We start from the raw sequence: 25,049 nt of genomic DNA, 5'->3' as shown, positions 1-25,049 counted from the left end.
GATCCCAGGGTCCTGGGATCGAGCTCTGCATCGGGCTCTCTGCTCCATGGAGAGCCTGCTTCCTCCTCTCTCTCTGCCTGCTTCTCTGCCTACTTGTGATCTCTCTCTGTCAAATAAATAAATAAAAATGTAAAAAAAAAAAAAGAATAAGCAAGATGAAAAACTAAAAATCTGGCTTTCGACACAATTATAGGTATAGTGCAACAGAGCAAATTCAAAGAAAGAAGTTCATGAATTATAAATGTAAGAAGAGGCTTTCCGCTCCTCCCAGTTCCACAGACAACCTCATCTTCTGGTGCAGGGCCGGTGGTGTCCCTCAGACACAATGGTGAAGGTTAGAGTAAATAGATTTGTCCATACTGGGCAGCTGGTCACCAGGGCTGCTTTTAACTCTGACAAAATGAATATTGTTGCCATCAATGACTAAGACTCCTTCATTGACCTCAACAACATGGTCTACATGTCCCAGTATGATTCCACCCAGAGCAAATTCAACAGCACAATCAAGGCTGAGAATAAGAAACTTATCTTCTATGGAAATCCCATCTCCATCTTCCAGTGGTGAGATCCCACCATCATTAAATGGGGTGGTGCTGGTGCTGAGTATGTTATGGAGTCCACTGATTCTTCACCATCATGAAGGGGTTGGGGTTCACTTGAAGGGTGGGACCAAGAGATCATCATTTCTGCCTCTTCTGATGGCCCCATGTTTGTGATGGGTATGAACCAGAAGAAGTATGACAACTCCCTCAAGATTATCAGTAATGCCTCCTGCACCACCAACTGCTTGCCCTTCTGGCCAAGGTCATCCACAACAACTTTGGTATCGTGAAGAGACCCATGACCACAGTCCATGCCATCACTGCCATCCAGAAAACCATAGACAGCACCTCTGGAAAGCTGTGGCATGATGGCTGAGGGGTTGACCAGAACATTATCCCTGCTTCTATAGGTGCTGCCAACACTGTAGGCAAAGTCATCCCTGAGCTGAATGGGAAGATCACTGATGTGACCTTCCATGTCCCACTCCCAATGTGTCAGTTGTGGATCCAACCTGCTGCCTGGAGAAAGCTGCCAAATATGATGACATCAAGAAGATGATAAAGCAGTTATTTAAGGGCCTCCTCAAGGGCATCTTGGGCTACACTGACCAGGTTGTCTCCTGAGACTTTAACAGTGACACCCACTCTTCCATCTTGAGTGCTGGGGTTGGCATTACTCTCAATGACCACTTTGTCAAGCTCATTACTGGTATGACAATTTATTTGGCTATAGCAAATAGGTGGTGGACTAACAGTCCACCCGGCCCTCAAGGAGTAGGAGCCCCCTGGACCTTCAGTCCCAGTCAGAGCAGAAGGAAAAGAAAGGCTCTTAGCTGCTGGAGAGTCCTTGCCCCAACTCATCCCCCAACACACTGAGAATCTCCCAACATCTACACAGTTTCCGTACCAGACCCCCTAAGGAAGGTAGGGCTTGTGGAGCACTACCTTGTCATGTACCATCAATAAAGTACACTGAGCCTAGCTTAAAAGAGAGAGAGAGAGATGTCAGTAAAATAAAGAGCAAGAACAACACATACTCATGAGAGTTAAAATCTAAAAAGTTAAAAACTATTTATTTAAAAAGATAATCAAACATCTAGAGTATTGATAAGAAAAAGAAGAGACAAATGTATATAAATTTATTCTGAAATAAAAAGGAGAAATATCTACAGACAAAATTAAATTTTAAAACTACTAAAATTGTGTTAAAAGTATGAATTTCTGCTTCCAGCCACAATGGAGTAAGAATTACTCCAGACCCATTTTTCCATTACCAAAGAAAACTCTAGACAAAATAAATAAAATATTTCCTTCAAGCACTGAAAAACAGGCATGCAAGACTATGAAATGGGAAGCTGGAAAATAAGGGAGGTAACCCATACCATCACTCTGACTTTTCAGCAATTTCTAGACTGCTAGTGCAGGGTTGGTTAAAAAAGAGAGACCATGTGAATTCAGTGATATTAATGAATAAAAGAGCTTAAGATTGGAGTTCTGGAGTCTGCCAAGGATGGCAGCTGCTGAGTTTCAGAGAGGGAGGGGGCTATGAAGAAAATGAGTCTTTGGTATCTACCTAGAAGTCTCCTTGAAACTTTACTGAGTCCGAGGCCACCTACCTACAAAGTAAAAACTCTGTGAGACCTGGCAAAAGATAGTGATCAGGCTCTCAGTTTAGTAATTTCAAGGGTTCAAACATGTTGGTAGACATTTGAGTTACCATTCAGAACTAGGAATCCTCAGCAATCATCCGAGACATTCATTAGAGAGCCATGAGAAGTAATATCTTGGTAATAAAACAGTATTTGAATTATCCCTGGAGTAAGGCTATTCAAATCCACCCTAATAAAACTTTAAAATACTCCCTGAAGGGATCAAACTGATTCCATACTTGGCCATTTGACAAAATAATACCAAACAATCTATTAAAAAAATAATAAAGAACAACAAAATCCCAATATTCAACAATGTACCAATCACCATAATAATAGTTGAAAAGCTTAACACTCCTATATTAGTAATTAAAGGAACAAGCAACCATTAAGTCTGCAAAGATATAGAGGACTTGAATAACACTATCAACCTACTTGGCCTAATTGATATTTATAGAACACTCTACCTAATAACAGCGGAATACACATAAAATATTCAGCAAGATAGATTATATGGTGGGCCATAACACAAGCCTAATAAAATTTTAAAAGTTCACATCATACAGAGTGTGCTTCCTGAACACCCTGGAATTGAATTAGAAATCAAAAAGGAAAGTAAAAAATACCCAGAAAAACCCCATACAGTTGGAAATTCTACAACAATAATTTTCAAATAATCTACAGATAATATGTATATAGTCAAGGGTATTATGATAGTGTTGTATGGTGACAGGCAATAGCTACATATGTGGCAAGCACAGTATAATGTATAGAGTTGTCCAGTCAACTGAATGTTGTACACTTGAAACTAAGTAACATTGTATATCAACTATACCTTGGCAGGAAAAAAAAAAAAAAAGTTTGGTAGAATTCACCACTGGGAGGAGGGGGAGTTGGATAGAAATTAGACAATATATGGGAATAAAAGAAATAAAAATCGAGTATATAAAAATTGTTGGGCTATAGCTAAAAGAGTGCTTAGAAGGAAGTTTGAATATTTATTGCTTAAATTACAAAAATAAAAAAATTTGAAGTTAGTGGGGCACCTAGCTGGCTCAGTGGGTTAAGCCTCTGCCTTCAGCTCAGGTCATGATCTCAGGGTCCTAGGATCAAGCCTCACATCAGGCTTTCTGCTCAGCAGGGAACCTGCTTCCCCCCTCTCTCTCTGCCTGCCTCTCTGCCTACTTGTGATCTCTCTTTCTGTCAAATAGATAAATAAACTCTTAAAAAAAAATTGAAGTTAGTAATCTATATTTTCATCTTAAAAAGCTAAAAAGTAAATCAAATTAAAGCCAAGTAAGGAAAATGATGAATAAAATAAAGAGCAAAAATCAGTGAAACAGAAAATGAATCCAACAATAAATCAAGGAAATCAAAAGATCTTTGTAAAGATCAGTAACATTAGTTAATGATTACACTCTACTCAGTGTGATCAAGAAAAATCCTAATACACAAATCACCAGAATCATGGGGGAAAAAAGGTAGATACCACTGTATATCTTAGAAACATGATAAGCATAAAAATGTAATATCATAACCCAGTTTATGGCAATAAATTGACAATGTAGGTCAAATGGACAAATGGACAAATTCTTTGAAAGAAACAAAATACCTAGCTTGCTTAGGAAGAAACAGTTATCCTGAATAGCCATATATCTATTAAATAAACTCCAATGCTGTTAAAAATCTCCCTAGAAAGGTAACTCCAGGCTCAAGTACTTTTGTTAGTGAATTCTACCAATTATTTAAGAATGAAAACAATATCAATTTTATACAAACTCTTTAGATAAGAAGAGGGAAGACTCACCAACTAATATTATGAAGCGTGCATTTTCCCATACCAAAACCAATCAAAGAGGATATAAACAAAACAAACCCAAACCAGTTTCTCTCATGAACACAGAAGCAAAATTCTTTAAAAAATATTGACATGTCCAATATAGCAATATATAAAAAGAGTAATATATCATGACAAGGAAGAATTTATTCCAAGAATGTGAAGTCATTTTAACATTTTAAGAAATCAATCAATATATTTCTGTATATTAAGAAAATAGAGGAGAGGAAAAACACCATAATCATTGCCATTGATTCAGAAAAAGGTATTTGAGAAAATTCAACATTCATTCCTGATTAAAATTTTCAGCACCATAAAGGAAATTTTATCAATCTGATAAAAGACATCTGCAAAAAACTACAGCCCACTTGATCTTTAATGAGGAACAAGGAAAAGATGTCTACTCTCACTACTTTTCAAACTTTTACTGGATGTCTTAGCCAATGTAAAAACAGAAAAATATTTTAAAAACATATGCAAAGGAAGAAGTGAAATTGTCTTTATTCCTAGATGACACAATCACATACATAGAAAATCCTAAGGATCATAAAAATCTATTAGAATAAATATGTGTGTTTAGCAAAATCAGTGGCACAAAGTCAATGTATATAAATCAACTGTGATCTTATATCCCTGTAATAGATTATTGGATGCATAAACATATTTTTATATTATTTAAAAAAGTATTAAAAAGTAATTAGAGTTAAGTTTAACAAATTAAGTGCAATACCTTTACAGTGAAAATCACAAAATATTTTTAAGGGAAACTGAAGAGTTAGTAAAGGAAGAGATATGCCATATTTATGGACTGCAATACTGAGTATTATTCTGACCCAGTTATTCCCAGAATAATCTATATGTTCAAGGCAAACATAATTAAAATTCTTACAAACATTTTTTGGAAAAAATTGATGAAAAGCTAAACCATATAACAATGCAAATGACCTAGACTACCAAAATAATTTTTAAAATAATGAGTCAAATTTGGAAGACTTAGTATAAAGCTACGATATGGCATATCTATAGAAATGAAGATCAAAGAAACAGAAAACAGTTTTTTAATAATCTAATACAATAACTTGATTTTTGACAAAAGTGTCTATGTAATTCAACGGAGAAAAAAAATATTCTTTGCACCTACGGGTGCCAAAACAACTGAATATCCATATGTAAAAGAAAATAAATCTCAAGTCTTTTATAACATCATGCTCAAAAATTGTCTAAATATGGATCATTGACTTAAACATATGAGTCAAAACTATAAGACTTCTAGATGAAAGTATTCTGAGGAAAATCTTGAAAACTTTGTGATAAGCAAAACTTTCTTAGGATATAAAATGCATGAATTACAAAGAGAAAGCTGATAATTTGGAATTCGTGAAAATTAAAAATTTTTCAAATAATACAGTTAATTTTGTATATTGAAGAAGAAAATGAAAAGGGAAAGTGCTTGAAGAAAATAATTGCACTACCTCTTTCTTACATAGACCTGTATACAAAATACATCAGGAATTTTTACAATTCAATAATTAGAGGACAAGCAACCTAATAAAAAAGGGCAAAATATTTGAATAAACACTACACAAAAGAAGATAGAGAGATCACCAATAAACAAATAAAAAATATTTGACATCTTTAGCCATTGGGAAATGCAAATTCAAATAATAATAAAATAACAACACAGACCATTAGAATTGAAATTTTTAAAAACTGAGCAACTATTGTTTATAACGCAAAGAAACTAAAATTTTCATATACTGCTGAGGGTGGGGGATATGAAATGGTACATCTACTTGGAAAACAACTCGGCAGTTTCTTGAAAGGTTACATACACACTTACAACACACAACATGCATAAATACCTATTTACATACAACCCAGCAATTCCACTCTGAGTAATTCACCCCAACATAAAAAATGTATACCCACACTGTTATGAACCAAATGTGTCCTCTAAAAATTGAGATGTTAAGTGCTGATATTTGGAGTTGAGGCCTCTGGGAGAGGATGAAGTTTAGATGAAGTTCAGATGAGGCTCTGAGGACGGCTCTCCCATGGTCCAGTGAGTGCACTTACAAGAAGTAGAAGACAGACTGGAGCTACCTCACACCCACACACTTGCACTGAGGAAAGGACATGTAAGCACACAGGTAAAAGGAGGCTTCTACAAGCCAAAAAAAGGGCACTCACCTAGAACCAAATCTGACAGTACCTCGATCTTGGGCTCCCCAAACCACACAAGTATGAGAAATCATTTCTGTTATTTAAAGCACCCCCAGTCTAAGGTATTTTATTTTAGCAGCCTGAGCTAAGACACACGCAAATCCTTCTGTAATAATGCACATAGCACCTTTATTCCTAATAGCTCCAAATTTTGAAGCCAAAGTGTCCATCACCAAGAGGAAGACGAATAGATTGTGCTATACCCATTTAACAGAATACATAGCCATAAAATAAAAGAAGGTACGTTATAACAATGTGGATAAATCTCAAAATCACTATGTTGAGAGGAAGAAGCCAAATACAAAAGAATACTGTATGATACAAATATGAAATTCTAGAAGAGACAAATAGATCTGGTAGTACAGTTCAGTGGTGGCCTGAGGCCTGGGCTGGGGTAGGAGCTGGGAGGGTTTGATGAGGCAAATTAGGGCTGGCAGGAGAGAATGTTTTTGGTTTGAGTTAATCTTGTTTGTGGATGAGTTTATACAGAGTGTGTGTGTGTATGTGTGCGTGATAACTCATCAAACTATATGCTTGAAATGGATGCATTTATTTTATATAAAAAATTGTATCTGAGTGTTAGTATAAAAATCAAAATTAAAATGTTAGAAAACCAATATTAAATGGAAAATACATAAAATGCAAAAATTTTAAACATAAAAGAATAAGTATAAAAAAGAAAAAGAACAGCTAAATAGATTAATAAATAATACATTGAAATGGTAAGCAAAAACCACCTCATACACCAAAGAGGCCCAGATTTAATTTTATAGATATAAAATTTTCCTGAAAGTGTAAAGGCATATGTAATTTCTTTCTTATAGGAATTGTGACAGCAAATAGTAAAAGAACAAATGTAACCTAACTTATTCTACAAAACTATCGCCACCTTGATTAGCAAAGTGGATTGGGAAAGTACAAAGAAAATAAATCATAGGCCTACTTTGTTTGGAACCACAAATGTAGAAATCCAAAAGAAAATATGAGCTAATTGATTTCCATTATGCCTAACAATAATTATAGAAATAGAAATAAGGGTAGAATGGGTTTATTATTTGCTCATATTGATAAAGATATGGAATGATTAAATGTGGTCACTAGTATGGGGCTTATCAGCAACTTTGTAGATTGTGGCTCAGTTTCCCCAGGTATAACCTCACCTCTGACTCAGAACAATAAGGAAGGGCCAGTGTTGCTACAAGCCAGTCTCCCTTTACTCAGCACATTGTCCACATCACACGAAGCCTACTGATAAGTGCTAGACTACTTACTATCCAGTCACGGCCATCATGCTCTTCCAAGCCTTTTTGGTTGCTACTCTCCAATTATTCTAGGAGTCTGTTCTATGAGAAAACGCCACAAAAGTTCTGCGTGCCCATTCAGCTTAGCTCCAACTTTGGCTTGACAGACGGCATTTTTCCCAGCCTATTATGTTGTCAATTATCAGTGGTGGGATGGAAATAGAGTATTTGTCATCTTTCTTGAAGTATGATCAATTCTCACCACTGTGCTGGCAAAAATGAGCTACCTCATTTCTCGTTGCACAGCAACGTGCTCATACCTTCTTTATATGCTCGCCAGATTCCCTTTCCAGGTGATATAAGCCATGTGTTTCTGTGAGCATTTGTTATTTGTGCTGGATATTGGATCCTTTCTTAGTTTCAAAATATCTGATGTTATCTCTACTATTTTGCATCGTTTTCCTCGTTTCTGTATGTGCTGGAGTGAGTGATGGCATAAATCTCCATTTATGACACTTTTTTCGCAGTCACTCTGTTGATAGATATGTTGTTATTTATGCACTGGTATTTGTAACTTCATACTTGGGCTACAGAGTGTTTATCCCTCTTATTTAAACTAACTGCTATTTTTCATACTTAGAAATAAAAATATTTATCTACCATCAATAGGTATTTCAATTAAGATTTTTCCCCATTGTAAAAATGAATGAAACTGAATAATTTACATTCTTAAGCAAGCGTGAGCATTTACCATATAATGATTCAACAATTCTACTCATTTCTCAGTGCTCATCAAGATCAGTGTACTCTTAATCTCTTTTATCTATTTCATCCATCCCCCCCACCCACCTCCTCTCTGGTGACCTCCTTTGTTCTCTGTATTTAAGACTGTTTCTTGCCTCTTTCTTGTTGTTTTGTTTCTTAAATTCCCCATATGAGTGAAATCATATAGGATTTGTTTTTCTCTGTCCATTTCTTAGCATTATACCCTCTAGGTCCATCCATATTGTTGCTAACGCAAGATCTCCTTTTCATGATTAATATTCCAGTGTGTGTGTATGTGTGTGTGTGGTGCAGAGTGTGTGTGTATACACTATTGTTGATCTATGGATGTACTTGGGCTGCTTCCATATCTTGGTTATTGTAAATAATGATGCAATAAGAATACTATTTTCAAAGTAGTGTTTTTGTTTTCCTTGAGTAAATGCCCAGTAGTAGAATTATCGGATCATCTAGTAATTCTATTTTTAACTTTTTGAGGAACTTTCATACTGTTTCTACAGTGGCTGCACCAGTTTGCATTCCCAACCCACAGTGCATGAAGTTTCCTTTTTCTCGACATCCTCATCAACACCTGTTATTTCTTGTCTTATTGATCTTAGCGATTCTGACAGGTGTAAGGTGATATCTCATTATAGTTTTAATTTGCATTTCCCTGATAATTAGTGATGTTGAGCATCTTCTCATATGTCTGTTGGCCATCTTTCAAAAAATGCCTATTCAGGTTCTCTGCCCATTTTAAATTGGATTATTATTATTATTATTTGTTGTTATTGTTGTTGTTGTTTGCTCTTAAGTTGTGTAAGTTCTTTATGTAATTTGGATATTAGCCCCTTATCAGATATATCATTTAAAAATATCTTCTATTAAGTGTTGTGTCTTTTTGTTTTGTTGATGGTTTGTTCCTTTGCTGTGTGGAAGCCTTTTATTTTGGTATAGTCGGAACAGTTTTGTTTTTGTTTCCCTTGCCTGAGGAGACATTTCTAGAAAAACATTTCTGCAGCCAGTGTCAAAGAAATTACTGCCTATGTTTTCTTCTAGGAGTTTTATGGTTTCAGATCTCACATTTAAAATCTTTAATCCATTTTGAGTTTATTTTTGTATGTGATGTAAGAAAGCGATCCAGTTTCATTTTTTGCATGTCACTCTCCAGTTTTCCCGGGACCATAAGTTGAAGAGACTATCTTCTCTCCTTTACATATTCTTTCCTCATTTGTCATAGATTAATTGACTGGGTTTATTTCTTGGTTCTCTTTTCTGTTCTGTTCTATCAATCAATATGTCTATTTTTATGCCATTACCACACTATTCTGATTACTATAGGTTTGTGGTATATCTTGAAATCTGGAATTATGATACCTCCAGCTTTGTTCTTCTCTTTCAATATCACTTTGGCTGCTTGGGGTCCTGGGTTCTACACAAATTTTATTTTTATTTATTCTAGTTCTGTGAAAATGTTGTTATCCTAGTTCTGTGAAAATGTTGTTGGTTTTTGACAAGGATTTTATTAAATTTGTGGATTGCTTTTTTATTCTAGTTTTAAACCTGTGTGGACTAGAAACATATGAGAAGACACTCTGGAAATCTTTTCTTTGATTTACTCCTCTTGCTATTTCACAGGTTTATTCATCCATACAAATCTTAGTCACAGAGAATATGTTGCATAGCAAGTAACATACACAATTCTGTATATAAAATATTTATCTATAATAATCTTTAATATTCTTAAGAGTTTACATAAATAAAAAAACAGAATTATTATAAAATAATTTGTAAAAGTCAAAATTTTTCAAAAGCGGTAACTCAATATAACAATATACTCTTCTGTTCCTTGTTAATGAAAGAATACAATTTATATACTATCTTATTAATACTTTATCTAAAGAAAACTATTCTTTTACTCCTTGAAATTATTCAGATTAAAGGCACTCTAAAGGAAATTTTAAAAACTAATGACAATATATATGAATACTTTAAAACTATTTTTTAAAAAATCCTCTATGCCTAAGTCTTCATTTTCTAGAAAGAATGTTGAATTCTTAATGTTTGCTGTAATATATTAAACCATTGGGAATTAGCATTTTTCTGTAAATTCTTGCTCTTTTAATTGTCTAGCAATTCATTGTTTTAAGATTTCAAATACATGTCTATTAATTTTGTAGCTATTATTTTTTAAATATCATATTTTGAAGTAATAGTATTTTTTGAATACAACTATAGGGTGTGACTAACAAATCAAGTTTTTAGTTGTACTTTATAATAGTCCATTGGATGTATATTTATTATTTGAGGATAAATAGCAAACATAATATAAATATTTCAAGATTAGCATTGCCCTAGAAACTCTAAACATATTCAATAAAATACAAGTTGTGTTAAACAATGAAATATTTGTGAAGTACATAATAAAATATAATTACACATAATAAAAACCTCCTGAGGGAAATAATATAAACTCTATTGAAAACATTTATGGAAATAGTAATAATAAATGTACATCTACAATTTAATATTAACCTTAATATTAACCTGATATTACAAATCTTGTATTCCCCTTAGACCCTGGAAATATTCCTTTTCTGCAGATTTACCACACTGTAGAATGTTTCTTTGTTTTCAATCATCTCATCTCAATAAGCCAAGGATTTCAATTCATATGATATACATTGTATATCTGTCTTAAAAACAATTCAGTGCTTCCTTTTTGAATATTTATTATCAGAGAATAATACCTTCTGCATCAGAAATCAGAAACTTGATGTGAAGCTTACCTGCCTTCAAAATTTCAAAATACCGTCATGTTGTTATACCTAACAGACAAAAGAAAGGATGGCATATCTTCCTAATGCATTAAGGCAAAGATCGTAAGGTTGAGGGACAGAAGGCTTGGATTTGAGCCTGGATATGGCCTTTATTGACTGCTGATGTCATCAGGTGTCTCTTGACTTTTACCTCTTTCTCCCAGGAGAAGGAATGCACAAATGAAATGTACTTGGAAAATGTAAATCATCACCCATGTATTGATTGTTATCTTAACCAGGAACACCTCAATGATGAGTCAGGACTGATTGATTTGTCCTCAAATTCAAACTGATGGTAAGCAATGTGACATTTTCTCTTTGATTTCCTATGAGTTAAGATCCATCAAGTTAATAGAGGCATTTAGTATGAGCCATCTGGTCACAAAGGAAGTTGAAGAAAAGGAAATCGAACACCACCTTTGGTGGTGCCTGTGACATTAGAGAGCAGAACTGGTTGGCAGGAGGTGACACCAAGGAGCTACTGTGAGAAATTCATCCAAATCACAAGAAGGAAAAATGCCCTGGCTTTTTTCTTCTTCCCACCCTCCAGTGTTCTGCCATGGACTTCACTGGCACTCGCCAAAAACCAGCCTGGGAACAAAGGTGTGTAGCACTCAGTATTCTGTGACAAAAAGATCAGGGTGGAGATAGGAATGAATCTGTAAAGCAGAGAGGCAAGTGATCCACAGGTCGGAGCTTATCTCTAGGCTGGCCTTTTCTCAGACAATAGGCATTTCCAGAAGGAAAGATATGTTTACCAAAATAATACTGATAAAATGCCTTCCCTCACAAATTTACCTAGTACTTGATCTAGTAAACCATGAACACTACCCCCAACTCCAAAATTTTGCTTCAATGGAATGAAAATAATGTTTTCAGAAGAGCAAAACAAGGAGAACTGATGAAAACAGTAATGATCCTTCCCTTCTACCCTGATATCCCTTTCACTTTGCCTTTGCAGGAGGAGAGGCTGCATCCAAGTTCAGCTTCCTCTGTCAGGAGGGACTTAGTCATGATCTCTAGGCATGGCCATCAGACATTCCCAAAGTTGATAAATATCTGTCATACTAAACCAGTTAGTTGGCTTGGCACCAGGAAGATTCTAAATTCATCCCATTAGCCCCTTCTCACAAGCGCACACCCACACACACACACACACACACACACAATTTGCTTTCATGTTTGTTGCATCAGAATAAAAAAAGATGGGAATATATTAGTTTCCTGTGGCTGCTGTCATAAAGTACCATAGACTGGGTAGTGTGAAATACAAAAAATTTACTCCCTCACTGTTCATGGAAGTCAGAAGTGTGAAATCAAGGTCTTGGCAAAACTGTATTTTCTCTGAAAGCTCTAGAGGAGAATCTTTCCTTCCCTCTTCCAGATTTTGGTGCTGCCGGAATTCCTTGGCTTCTGTGGTTTGTGGCCACATCACTCCAGTCTCTGCCATGGTCTTCGACATTGTTTTCCCCTCTTCTGCCTGTGTGTCCTCTTCTGTTTGCCTCAAATTTCCCTCTACTTTTTCTATTATAAGGATACTTTTTTCTTTTCTTTTTTTTTTTTTTAGATTTTATTTATTTATTTGTCAGAGAGAGAGAGAGAGCAAGCACACAAGCAGGGAAAGCAGGAGGCAGAGGGAGAAGCAGACTCCCAGCTGAGTAGGGAGCCCAATGCAAGACTCCATCCCAGAACTCCAGGATCATGACCTGAGCTAAAGGCAGATGTTTAACTGATTGAGCCACTCACACGTCTCTATTTTAAGGATACTTGATATTGAATTTAGAGTCCACCCTCATAGTCCAGGGTTATCTTATCTCAAGATCCTTAACTTAATCACATCAGAAAAGATTTTTTTTCTTTTTCAAATAAGGTAACATTCGTGAGTTCTAAGGATTTAACCTGGATATCACTTGGAAGGCTACTTTTGTTTTTTGTTTTGTTTTGTTGTTGTTGTTTTGGGGTTTTTTAACTACCACAGTGAGAAAAAGGTCCTTGCATTGCATTGCCATGGGATATAGAGTCACACTGGAGGCCCAACAAGGGCCAACTTTCAACAAATGTCTCTGCAGGAAAATGAGAAAATCAAAAGGAATTGTACCTTCTCTTTTCTTGTTCACCTGTAGCCTATGTGAAATTCCAAGTCCTTTTTCACAGTAAAGCTTATTTCTTTAATGAAACTATGTGTTGTTAAACACTCTAGAATTCAAATTATAGTAAGTACATTGATTGCTATTTTGGCAAATGATCTAAAATTATTATTCCTTCATTGTTTCTAAATATTGAAAAGTCTTGGGGTTCTTGGGTGGCTCAGTTGGTTGAACATGGACCTTCAGCTGCGGTCATGATCTCAGGGACCTGGGATCAAGCCCTGCATGGAGCTCCCTGCTTGGTGGAGAGTCTGCTTCTCCCTCTCACTCTGCCCTTCCTGCTCATGCTCTCTCTCTCTAATAAATAAATGAAATCTTAAAAAAAAAAAAAAAAAAAGAAAAGTCTCATTACTTCCACTCTACTCCATGAGTCTAGCAGAAAATGTTACAGGCCTCATTGTCACCACTGCAAAAAGCTTGCTATGACAGAAGCATAACCTGTATCTCAATATAGCCACATACAGTTATTTTTATATATAGGGTATATGCAACATAGAAAACAGAAATTTAATCAAATAAATTATTAATTAATCATATCAAGATTATCCAAAATTATTTAAATGAACTTAGAGATTTGAAAGAAAATTTCTCAGAAGTGTGCTGAATGTTAATTAAAAAACATGTTTTTGGGGTGCCTGGATGACTCAATAGGTTAAGCATGTGACTCTTGGTTTTGGCTCAGGTCATGATCTCAGAGTACTGGGATCTAGCCTTGCCTCAGGCTCCACACTCAGCCAGGAATCTGCTTGAGGATTCTCCCTCCCTCTTCTGCCCCTCCCCCAACTCGTGTTTGCTCACGCTCTCTGAAGTAAATAAATGAATCTTTGAAAAAATTTTTATTATAAATTGTTTTATTATTAAATGAAAGAGCCTATATTTTCATAAAAAGAGTGATCAACATGGCAGATATAGTAGACGAGAAGCATTTTGTTATTTAGATTGAGATTAGCAATCTATTCAAGTTGCCTGTTTTTACACAAGAGCCCATGGAAGAGTTTTGAAATTTCAAAATGGTTAAAATAATCAACAGAAGGCAATATTTTACAACACGTGAACATTTTAGGAAATTCAAATTTTACTGCCAAAAATAAGTTTCACTGAATACAACTACATCCTATGGTACACCTGTGGCTGCTCACATGCTCCAACAAGAGTTGAGTAGTTGTGACAGAGATGATACAGGCTACAGAGCCCAAAATATTAACTACCTGGCCCTTTAAAGGAAAGTTTATCCAACACCCAGGGTAGATGATTAAACAAACAAACAAAATCCTCCGAACAAAATATATCACATATCCTAATTGTTATAATCTCTGTCCCTTACTATTTCTCTCTCTCTCTCTCTCTCCTTCCCTCCCTCTTTCTCTAGCTGTTTGAATTTCTTCTAAACCTTCAATGACTCATTAATGACTTTAGGAAAACATTTAAATTCCAGGCCACAACTTCAAAAACTCCTAAATCTAGCACTAACCAAATTATCCCAGTTGTACCTCCTATGTCATAAACAGCAAAATCCTGACAAGTTTTCCCCAACTCATCATCCTCACAAATCTGGAGGGATTGCCATCTTATTCCTGCTCCTGAAGGAAAGCCTACCCTCTGCACTCAGTCCTGGATTCAAAATCTTCCCTTTCTATCAAATCATTGTATTTCACTCTAGGACAGAGTACATCTCTCCTCTTCTTTTTTTAACACTTTCCATTGATGACATCCACCATGTATCATACTTGTTCCATTTTTTTCTTTTTGCATTAAGGACCCCAAATGTTAAGTAATATTTCCTCACTTTTATAATATCTACTCCTAATATACAAATTACTGCATCTCTCTCCTACAATTAGGGGCTACTTCTCCTATAACTTGGATTCTTTACTCCTCACAGTGTTTTTCAAGTTATAAGTACTTGATTTCTTTTTATTGTATCTAGCATTTTCTGAAACAAAACCAGTGATATAGAAATCCATGCATATTTAAAAAACAATGATTATATGAACCATACATTTATGTTTTATTTTCTTTAATTGTTTTAAAGACTTTTTTTTTTTTTTAATTTGACAGAGAGAGAACATACATGCACACACAAGCAGTCAGAACAGTAGGCAGAGGGAAAGGGAGAAGCAGGCTCCCACTGAGCAGAGAGCCCCACCTGGGGCTCATTCCCAGGACCCTGGAATCATGACCTAAACCGAAGGCAGACACTTAATGGACTGAGACAGGCAGGCACCCTATATTTTTGTGTTAAATTTATGAAAGACATATGAGAACAGAAAAAGGAGGGAAGGAGGGGGAGACAGAGAGAGAGGAACAAGGCCTTCAAAAGCAACACCAGAAAATACCAACAAAGCCCCTGGTCTGACATCTGCGTTCCAGCCCCAGTACCCAGATCTCTACTGAATGAAATGGTAGAATCAGTGTGTGGCCATCTGTACCAATTAACTGAACACTAATGTTCTTGCTGCAGCTGATAGTTGAGACCTCTGCAGCACGATAAAGTGCCTGGAAATTCTATTTGCCATTTTGTGGAAAGGGGTAGGAAATATTGATCAAGGCTGTAACATAAGAGCTCATTCAATTCAAAGCAATAGAGACACATTAAGACAACAAATATTTTCAACTAAAGAATAAAGGAGTTGGTTGTGCATCCGATATGCATAATTATAAACAGTTGCTACCTTCCTAATTGGATGACTGGGAAAAGCTTTTTAGCTGTGGGCATCCAACTGCCAGAGTCAAAATTGTTCACTGTGTACACTGATGTCTGATGAACTGTCTTCATACCCACAGCTCTTGCCATCTAAAAGTACTCACCTTTAGACTTGCAATAAAAAAAGCCAACCAGCCTTAATTTACATTATGATGAGAAATGGGAAAGGAGCATATTGCTAGTAAATGAGAAAGATAACTTTTTCCTTAAAACCTGTGACAAATTCAAATCAGCTAAATCACAAAAAAGGTCATCTTGTGTTATTTCCTGAAGCCACAAGTCTCTGAATTTTTATCTACTAATTTATACATAGTTCATACAAAAATGCTGACTTAATTTTGGTTCCAATGAATTTGGAGTTATGTATACTTGCACAAAATATTATATTTAATTCAGGATACAGGGCTGTCAGAATAGTATGTAAGCTGATAAAAATAGACTCTGGCATCATTGAAGCAACAACAGCCAAAGGAGCAACTGCCTTTGGAAATTGGAACGAGGCTAGTGATCCAGGGAGAGCACTGGTATTTTCATGGTCCTGTGAAACTGGTCTTCATTTTATCTGAAATTATCTGGATACTCCGAGTCCATTTCACACAGTCCACTGTGCAGCATATAGATGCCTGTGTCAGCCATCCACATTGTTTTTTTTTTTTTTTAATAGCAACTTTCTGTAACAAAGTAGATTTTATCCAAAAAATAGCTACCATATAGTAGGGAAAAATGCAACTTTCAGAGTAGGATGAAGGAGGCATTTCTTCCAATGCACTGCTATACTGCTAAAAAACTAGGTTAAGATTTAGCTTACCTCTCAGATAATACACTGCAGCAAAATCAGCAGGGAATTTTTGTCTGCCAGGGAATAGTTATAGTGATAGATATAGATACTGCAATCTGGTTTCTTCCTAATTGTTCTGTCATTCAAAACATTTGTGTGAAGATTAAGAAAAAAAAAAAAAAAAGATGATACTTAAGTATGGGTAAGGCTGAGATATAAAGTGAAAAGCATCCTTATCCCCCAGGTGCCTGTTTCCTACATTCTTGCCTTTGTGTCTATGAATTTCAGTATTTGTTAAGTACAACTCTGTTGTGCTATAATAAGCGTCTTTCAAAATACAACAGACTAGAACATGAGTCGAGCCTCCATGTTTTATGATGCTATTTCCCCAGGCAGCCCAGCTTACTGCACCTCATCTAGCCCCAGCGTTAGCATTAGAGGGAAATATTAAGAGTTCCATCATTGCCTGAAAGGTGAAATACATCTTTGAAGGCTTCACAGAGACTAGGAATGGAAATATTATAAAAATGTCACCAGAGAATTAAAAACATTCCATATTTATATTTCAGATTTAAGAGTAAATGCCTGAAAGTCTGTTCTGATACTAAGTTTCAAACAAACATTATCAGGCAATGGCTTTAGATATAATGTGGCAAGATTATTTTTCTAATTATAAATCGTTAAGCAAAATACATGCAACGTATAAATATAACAGCAAAAGAATATAGCTGAATCTAAAACTAAATGATTAGAGTAAGTTCTTCATTATTTGATATCCTAACTAAATACAATTTTTATGAACAGCATGTGTACTAAAGCCCTATGTGAGAGCGGTAAAACAGCATGGGTAATTGGTCTCCTGCATCAGTATCTTAAAGCTATTAAAATTAGCATGTATTTTTCAATTTCATTCAAAAGTTCAAAGTCTCAAAGTCTCAAAATTAAAACAACATTTTCTGCCATACTGTAAGGACCATGAGGGTGTGTGTGTATGTGTGTGTGTGTGTGTGGTTGTGGGTGTATTTTTTGTACTTGCTACTGATAAAGATGAGTTCCCAAAGCAGTTCCTGAGAAAAAATAAGTGCCCGAAAAAGTCTTTAAATAAATAAAATAGTAATTATTTCCAGAAGTAACACTAACAAAAAGCATTTTTAAAATTTCTATGCTTGACAACTTTTTGTTTTTTGCAATTTATAAAAAAAATTCTGGCAGTTTCTTTAAAGTGATTTTATTGTTGGTTCTATTTCAAAGTATCACACTGATTGTTAAATTGGCAATTTGCTGTTGTGGGTTGAATCGCATCCCCCTCAAATTTACAAGTTGAAGTCTTAACCTTCTGCACCTCAGAATGAGACCTTATCTGGAGATAGGGTCTTCACAGAAGCAATCAAGTTAAAATGTCATTAGGGTGAGCTTTAATCTAGTATGGCTGGTTTCCTTCATAAAGGATAGAAACACACATAGAGAGAATACCATATGAAAATGAAAGCAGAAACCAGGGTGATGTTTCTATAGCCAAGAGACATGAAGCATTACCAGTAAACCACCAGAAGCTGGGGGAGAGGCATGAAACAAAGTCTCCCTCAGAGCCCTTAGAAGGAAGGAACCCTACAACATCTTGAATTTGCACTTCTAGCCTCAGGAACCAAGAAAATAAATTTCTGTTATGTTAGCCACCCAGTTTGTGATACTTTGTTATAGCAGCCCTCGAAAATTAATACTAATATTAGCAAACCATTAATGTGCATTAGATTCGTTTGGTAGTTCTTTCTCAGGAAATACAATAATTATTATTTTTTAAAACACCTCTTTTTTAAAAGATTTTATTTATTTATTTATTTATTTATTTATTTGAGACAGAAAGGGGGTGAGAGAGCCAGAAGGAGCAGGGCAGCAGCAGAGGGACAGGGGGAAGCAGGCTCCTTGCTGAGCAGGGAACCCAATGTGGGGTTGATCCCAGGACCCTGAGATCATGACCTGAGCCAAAGACAGAAGCTTTACTGACTGAGCCCCCAGGGGCCTGGAAATACAATTATTATTCATAGCATGCCATGAATATTATGTCATTTAATAAGAAAATATGTTCTACTTATGTATTTATATATTTTATATATTTTATATATTATATATTAATATATTTTTATTTTATACATATTATAGTTCCTTATAAAATACATTGAGTAAGAAGAAAATATATTTTACTTAAAAACACTATTATTCTTATTTTTAAAAAACCTCACAAATTAGCTTTTCTTCCATATTTGAAAGAGATGTTTTTCAAACCCTAAAAAGTTTTCAATTAATTTTTCAAGAACTATCATGAATAATAATAATATTTTGCAGTTTTCAATGAAGATAGTTTTTATATCAAATTTATATGTGAAAGAGAAGACATATTTCAAGGACCCTTTTTAAATTCTCTCGTTAGTTTTGGAAGTCCAACTTGCTCATGAGTTTAATTTTTTTAATCACCACAGGATTTTTAGGCAAAGATAAGAATTTTTTGTAAACTGGCAAAAACTATTTTAAGCATAAAAAAACATAAACTAAAATAAATATAAAATAACTATATCTTATGTTTATAAAGAATTTTATGATTAAAAAATAAGTCCTTTAATCCTCACAACTCTATGAGGCAATATCTTAGGCATTATTTTTGCAAATTTGATCACATGTCAAATTGACCAATACCTGGAAGTACTAGAAGACTGTTGAATGGGACAGAGTTTTGAAGGAAGGGAAAATGTAATACAATGTCTTGTTTTTGTGATTATTATTATTATATATTACTATTGCATGTAAGTACCATATAAAAATAAATCACCCTAGTACTTTAAGTCAAACCCCTCCCTAAAGTCTTTTAATGAGACTTGGCAGAGATATGTGTCTTCAACTCTAGCTTTGTTTAAATTTTAAACTCTTCAAATTAACTACAATTGGAAAATGTTTGCTTACTTTGCTCAAAGGTCTTGCAAGCTCAGCAAATCTTTTTAGAGCACAGACTCAACTTTCTACCTTCCTGTCTCTGCTACACAGTACTTCAATAATGTTATTTAACCTTTTAAAATGTCTCATTTTAACTACTCATTGTGTGTGTGTGTGTGTGTGTGTGTGTGTGTGTTAGATATCTTACCCATGCTAAGTAAAATTTGCCTACACATCTATAACTGTGATTATTCATAACTTAAAAGTCAAATCCAGGTCATATAACTTAACCTTGAGTTAGAGTATGTTTAAAATAAATGACTATTGGGTGCCTGAGTGGCTCAGTTGGTTGAGCGACTGCCTTCGGCTCAGGTCATGATCCTGGACTTCTAGGATCGAGTCCCGCATCGGGCTCCCAGCTCCTTGGGGAGTCTGCTTCTCCCTCTGACCTTCTCCTCTCTCATGCTCTCTCTCACTCATTCTCCCTCAAATAAATAAATAAAATCTTAAAAAAAATTAAAAAAAATTACTATTCACTTATAAAGTTGAAGAATTAAAGTACATGTTTTCAGAAATTTTATTTTTAAATAGTTTGTTATTTTTGCAATTACTCTTCCTTTGTCATTGATAACTTTGAAACATATTTTGGAATATTATGAGAGGTGACCTCTCATAGTTAATAATAAGTATACACTGGTCAAAGTATTAACTAATTATTTTTGTTACTCAAAGATTTGAAGTTATTGCTCATATTTGCCTTTTAAGTGGCCTTATTTTATACTTAAGTGCAAAACTTCACCTAAATATAAGAATATAATATTTCGGGGAGTGTCTTATATAACAGAAAGCATCTCTACTAACAAAAATTTGTATTTGCTTTTCCCTCAATTGGAGTGAAAAGCCAATTCTCCAAGGTCAGAGCTCAGTTGGAGCATGTTTTTTATGACTTCCTGCAATAATTGAAGGTACTGATAAAAATGAAAACTCTGGAGTGCCCAGATATAGTCCTCTACACAGGTGAAAAGTAATTTTTCTCCTCAACCAAAAGTTTATAAATCACATGTTATGCAGAAGTTCACACTTAGTCACTGATGCCAGTGAAACCTTGACTGCCTCTACAAATAACTATTCCAGTGATAAAGCAGCTTCTGCGGGCAACCTTGTAGCATTGTTCCTGTTAAAATGGCTGCTAACTAACCAAATTTGATTTACCGTGAATACTCTGATAAGAAAAAAGTTCTCCATAGCTTGGGGGCTTTCCCCATGCTGAGCCTACAGTGTTAGTGATTCTGGTCACAGTAGACTGGCAACCTCATCACCACATCTGCATAACACTTTCGGTTACTGTGGGATGTTCATGCCTTTGTTTTCATTTTACCTAATACTGCATCACAGAAAAACAGAAAGATCCTAGAATGCTTTTCTTTCTCTTTTCTTTTTTGCTTCTTTTATTTTTTTCCCTTTCTGACATTATTAATGCATCCAATGTAAAAGGAACTTATTTTATATTTATTTTGTATTATTTTGTATTATACTTGTATTATATTTATATTTAACATTAGTGAACATATGAATAAACATCTTAGAGGTTAGCATATAACAGAATCACAAGTATAAACAGAGTAACAGAAACACAAGTGAAAAAGATCTGTTTTTATATCCACAGTACAGGTGTTGTTTTTTCCAGTATTGGAAGATGTATTCACATTTCTAAACTTTCTAATTGCAAACTCCTAGCATTGTCCTGAATAAATACCTTCTTGAAGTTTTAAAGATTACCATAAGTTTATCTAAGTGAATGAAGACATTTTCTACTGAAGAATAATGTTTAATTGGGAGTGAGTTCTTTGCTTTGGTAATATTCTCAATTCACTGTAAAGGGAATTTCTCACTTTCAAAATGTAATACTGTTTTGATGTTCAGCAAGCTAGTTTCTCTCATATTAATATTAATGAATTTGAGATCAGTTTTATACCTGGAAAATCAGTAAAAAGCATAAATGCATTTCACTAAGAAGACTACAAGAACACTCTCTGGCATATAAAAGGTACCTAGAGTCACTGTCTAAAGATCAAAATATGTCAACTGTTAATTTGTTGTACTATATAAAGTAAGCATTCATAGCCTTTTGTTATTCTTGTTAATAATGTTGCCAATTACAGTGTTATAATCTTTCTTTGAACACTAAAATATGTGTATACAATGTATGCTTTACTTATCATAAGTGGACTTCCAAAGAGCAAATGAACATAAACCAACTCAGTAGAAAAACAAAGATCGTTACTTAGGGCTAAACTTTAAGGCCCAAAATTTCCACTGCTGAATGATTTTCTTATACAACTTTCTTAGCACTAAGAGTGCAGTGGCCATATCTTTCTACTAACCTCTGCTTCCAGGGCTTAATAAAAAGCCTAACTTAGGGGTGCCTGGGTGGCTCAGTTGTTAAGGGTCTGCCTTAGGCTCAGGTCATGATCCCAGGGTCCTGGGATCGAGTCCCATTTCGGGCTCCCTGTTCCCTGGGAAGCCTGCTTCTCCCTCTCCCACTCTCCTTGCTTGTGTTCCCTCTCTCACTCGCTCTCTCTCAAATAAATGAATAAAATCTTTATAAAAAAAAGTCTTAGAGTCTGTGTTCAATAAAGTTATTTTTTCAATTAAATCTCATGAAATTGGTAGTGTGTAATATAAATGTTTGAATGAATAAATGAATTTTGATCAGTTAAAAAGGCCCACTTTAAATAATGTTAGCTTCATCCATGCCATTAATACCACTTCAGTTAACTTAAAAACTAAAGATAATTAAATTAAATTATATCAATATTAACAATCATTTTATTTTAAAATAAAAATTTAATTATATTTAATATGCATTAAAATCTCCTAATAAAAATGCTATGTGCCTTCAGTTGACAGAAAATAATTTTTAATTTGAATAATGACCTTCTATTTCATTTATCTTGTCAGTTCACCTTTTCTGTGATACATTTTTTGAAAGCATACCAGTTATAAATGAGATATAGACAACATGTGCAGTAAATTTTCTTATAAATACAGATATTAATATTCAAGACATAAAGTCTTGAATATTTTTTTCATTATTGACTTTCAGAAACATGAAGCTTTTAACTGGATGATAATGCAAAGTGGGAAGGGTTGGTTCCTGAAGAAGTGCCTGGAGAATACATCAATGGCGTGAATGCATTTTAGGTGTAGCCAGCTGCCTGGAACAACATTAGAATCAAACACACACTGATCTACCAGGAAGAGGCAGGGAGAGGCACAGCCATAAATCAGCCCCTGCGATTATTAAAAGATGATCACTACAAATTTACAAAAGTTTACAACTAGTTTTTTAAATATCAGATCTTCATTAACACTTTAAACAGAATTCTAATATTCTACCATCGCCATCACCATTAGGGAGGACTGCTCAGAAAGAAAGCAGACCGTGGACTGCACAGCTATGCTTTAATGCGGACCGGGAAAGAAAAGGACGAGGTGACCTCCCAAAGTTGCTTGCTAAACTAAAATTCAACTCAACCCTGAAAAAAAAAATAATTTTACAGCTTGCATCTTGTTAGCTTAATTGAGTTCCTCCTTTATTCCAGATAAGCAACAGAGCTCTTCTCTTTTTTCCATCAGTGAGTTTCAGAACTTCCAAGTTCCTATTTTATTGCTTATTAAATGTTTGTCAAATGAGAAGCTTGCTCAGGCCTGTTAATTGGTATGGCTTCCCATATCCTGTCACATTGACTTGGCCAGAAACATAGCAAAATAAAGATCTGCTAATTAGTTGTGTGAGTCTGTTACAAGTGATTTCACAGTGCAAATGTGCACAGAAAACATTGAAAATGGTTTCAATTTCCTTCTTCCTTTTTTTGAAAATCTTGGTTTTAAAATAAACACTAGTAACAAAGATATAATACAATAATTTTATGAAGTTTTACCAAAATTGATGAGATTAAATACACACAGGATACTGAGAAGAATTTTTATGAGTTGGAGAAGATAGTAACCTAAGCAGAATTATACAGAGATATATAATTTTTTAAAAAACATACCAGCTATAAAGGGGCACCTGGGTGGCTCAGTGGGTTAAAGCCTCTGCTTTCGGCTCAGGTCATGGTCTCAGGGTCCTGGGATCGAGCCCCGCATTGGGCTCTCTGCTCAGCAGGGAGCCTGCTTCCCTCTCTCTCTCTGCCTGCCTCTCTGCCTACCTGTGATCTCTGTCTGTCAAATAAATAAATAAAATCTTAAAACAAACAAACAAACAAACAAAAATACCAGCTATGTAAGGTGAATTCAAAAGCAATTCATTATGTGAAAAAGAAGAAGGTAAATAAAAATCACTCCCAAACCTCTGCAAACAATAATAATCATTGGAATAACAAAGTTTTAATCCCCAACTTTTTTCTACAAAAATACAGTGAAATTAGTGATAATGCAGCAGAATAGAATGTGACCCAAAGATCCCTTGATTCAATTATCTCTTGCCAGCATTTATGGTTTCTCTGGGACAGAGGTTCTTAAAATTCTAGTCTCTGGAAGCTGGTGAGTCAATCACAGTAGGCACCAATGTGTTGGAGATTCTATTTTTTAATAAATAATTTCCTTTTATTTGAAATAGAAATATCTTTTGCATTTTCATTCTTGATTTAAAAATGTATGTAATCTGCCATGCCTTCCAAAACTGGAATCTAAGAAAAATACAATAAGAACAACAATCAGGCACTTACTGTATGTAAGTCACTGCCCTATGAATATTATTATTTTCTTAAAGATTTTATTTATTTGAGAGAGAGAACATGAGTGGGGGTAGGAGTAGAGGGAAGGAAGAGAGACAAGTGGATTCTGCACTGAATGTGGAGACCGACGTGGGGCTTGATCTCAGGACCCTGAGATCATAACCTGTGCCTAAACCAAGAGTTGGATGCTTAACCAACTGAGCCACCCAGGTGCCTCTTAATATTATTATTTAATGTTTAATTAATCACATATTACTGATATAAAACCTAAAACTCAGAGAAGATAAGTAACATGTCCAAGGTGACACAGAATAGTAGTATTTGAATCTACATCTGCCTAACTCTGATATTGAGAGCTCATTTTATTGAGAATTTACTATATGCTAGGTGACATTCTAAGAACTTTACATATTTAAACACAGTAAATCTATACAACAATCCAATGAGATAGGAAATATTACTGCTTCCACTTCACAAATGAGGAAATGGAGGCACAAAAAGGCAGTAACATGCTGCCCTTTATACATTTAGTGGGGCCGGAGCCAACATGGACATAGGCAATCTGGCTAAAAAATCATCTCTGGGCCATGTTGCTCTCTAGCCACTCATGTTTTTACTACCATAGCACTGTGAAATAATTGAAAATTTAAACTTTTCTGAGATTCAATTGCTTATTTTCA

General features: G+C 34.9%; 1 non-coding gene and 1 pseudogene across 1 annotated transcript; one reads left to right on the top strand and one right to left on the bottom strand.

Moving 5' to 3' along the window:
• Positions 1-451: 451 nt before the first annotated feature.
• Positions 452-1,294, top strand: LOC116854312 (annotated as a pseudogene).
• A 12,306-nt stretch (positions 1,295-13,600) lies between these two features.
• LOC116854363 lies at positions 13,601-13,704 on the bottom strand. The gene has a single exon (XR_004380145.1). It is a non-coding gene; the product is annotated as a small nucleolar RNA SNORA1 (small nucleolar RNA).
• Positions 13,705-25,049: the final 11,345 nt, after the last annotated feature.

Source organism: Lontra canadensis, unplaced genomic scaffold (genome assembly GCF_010015895.1).
Source record: "Lontra canadensis isolate GAN:19392208 unplaced genomic scaffold, GSC_riverotter_1.0 scaffold90, whole genome shotgun sequence".
NCBI lineage: Eukaryota > Metazoa > Chordata > Mammalia > Carnivora > Mustelidae > Lontra > Lontra canadensis.
This window is presented reverse-complemented; position numbering and strand designations above follow the sequence as displayed.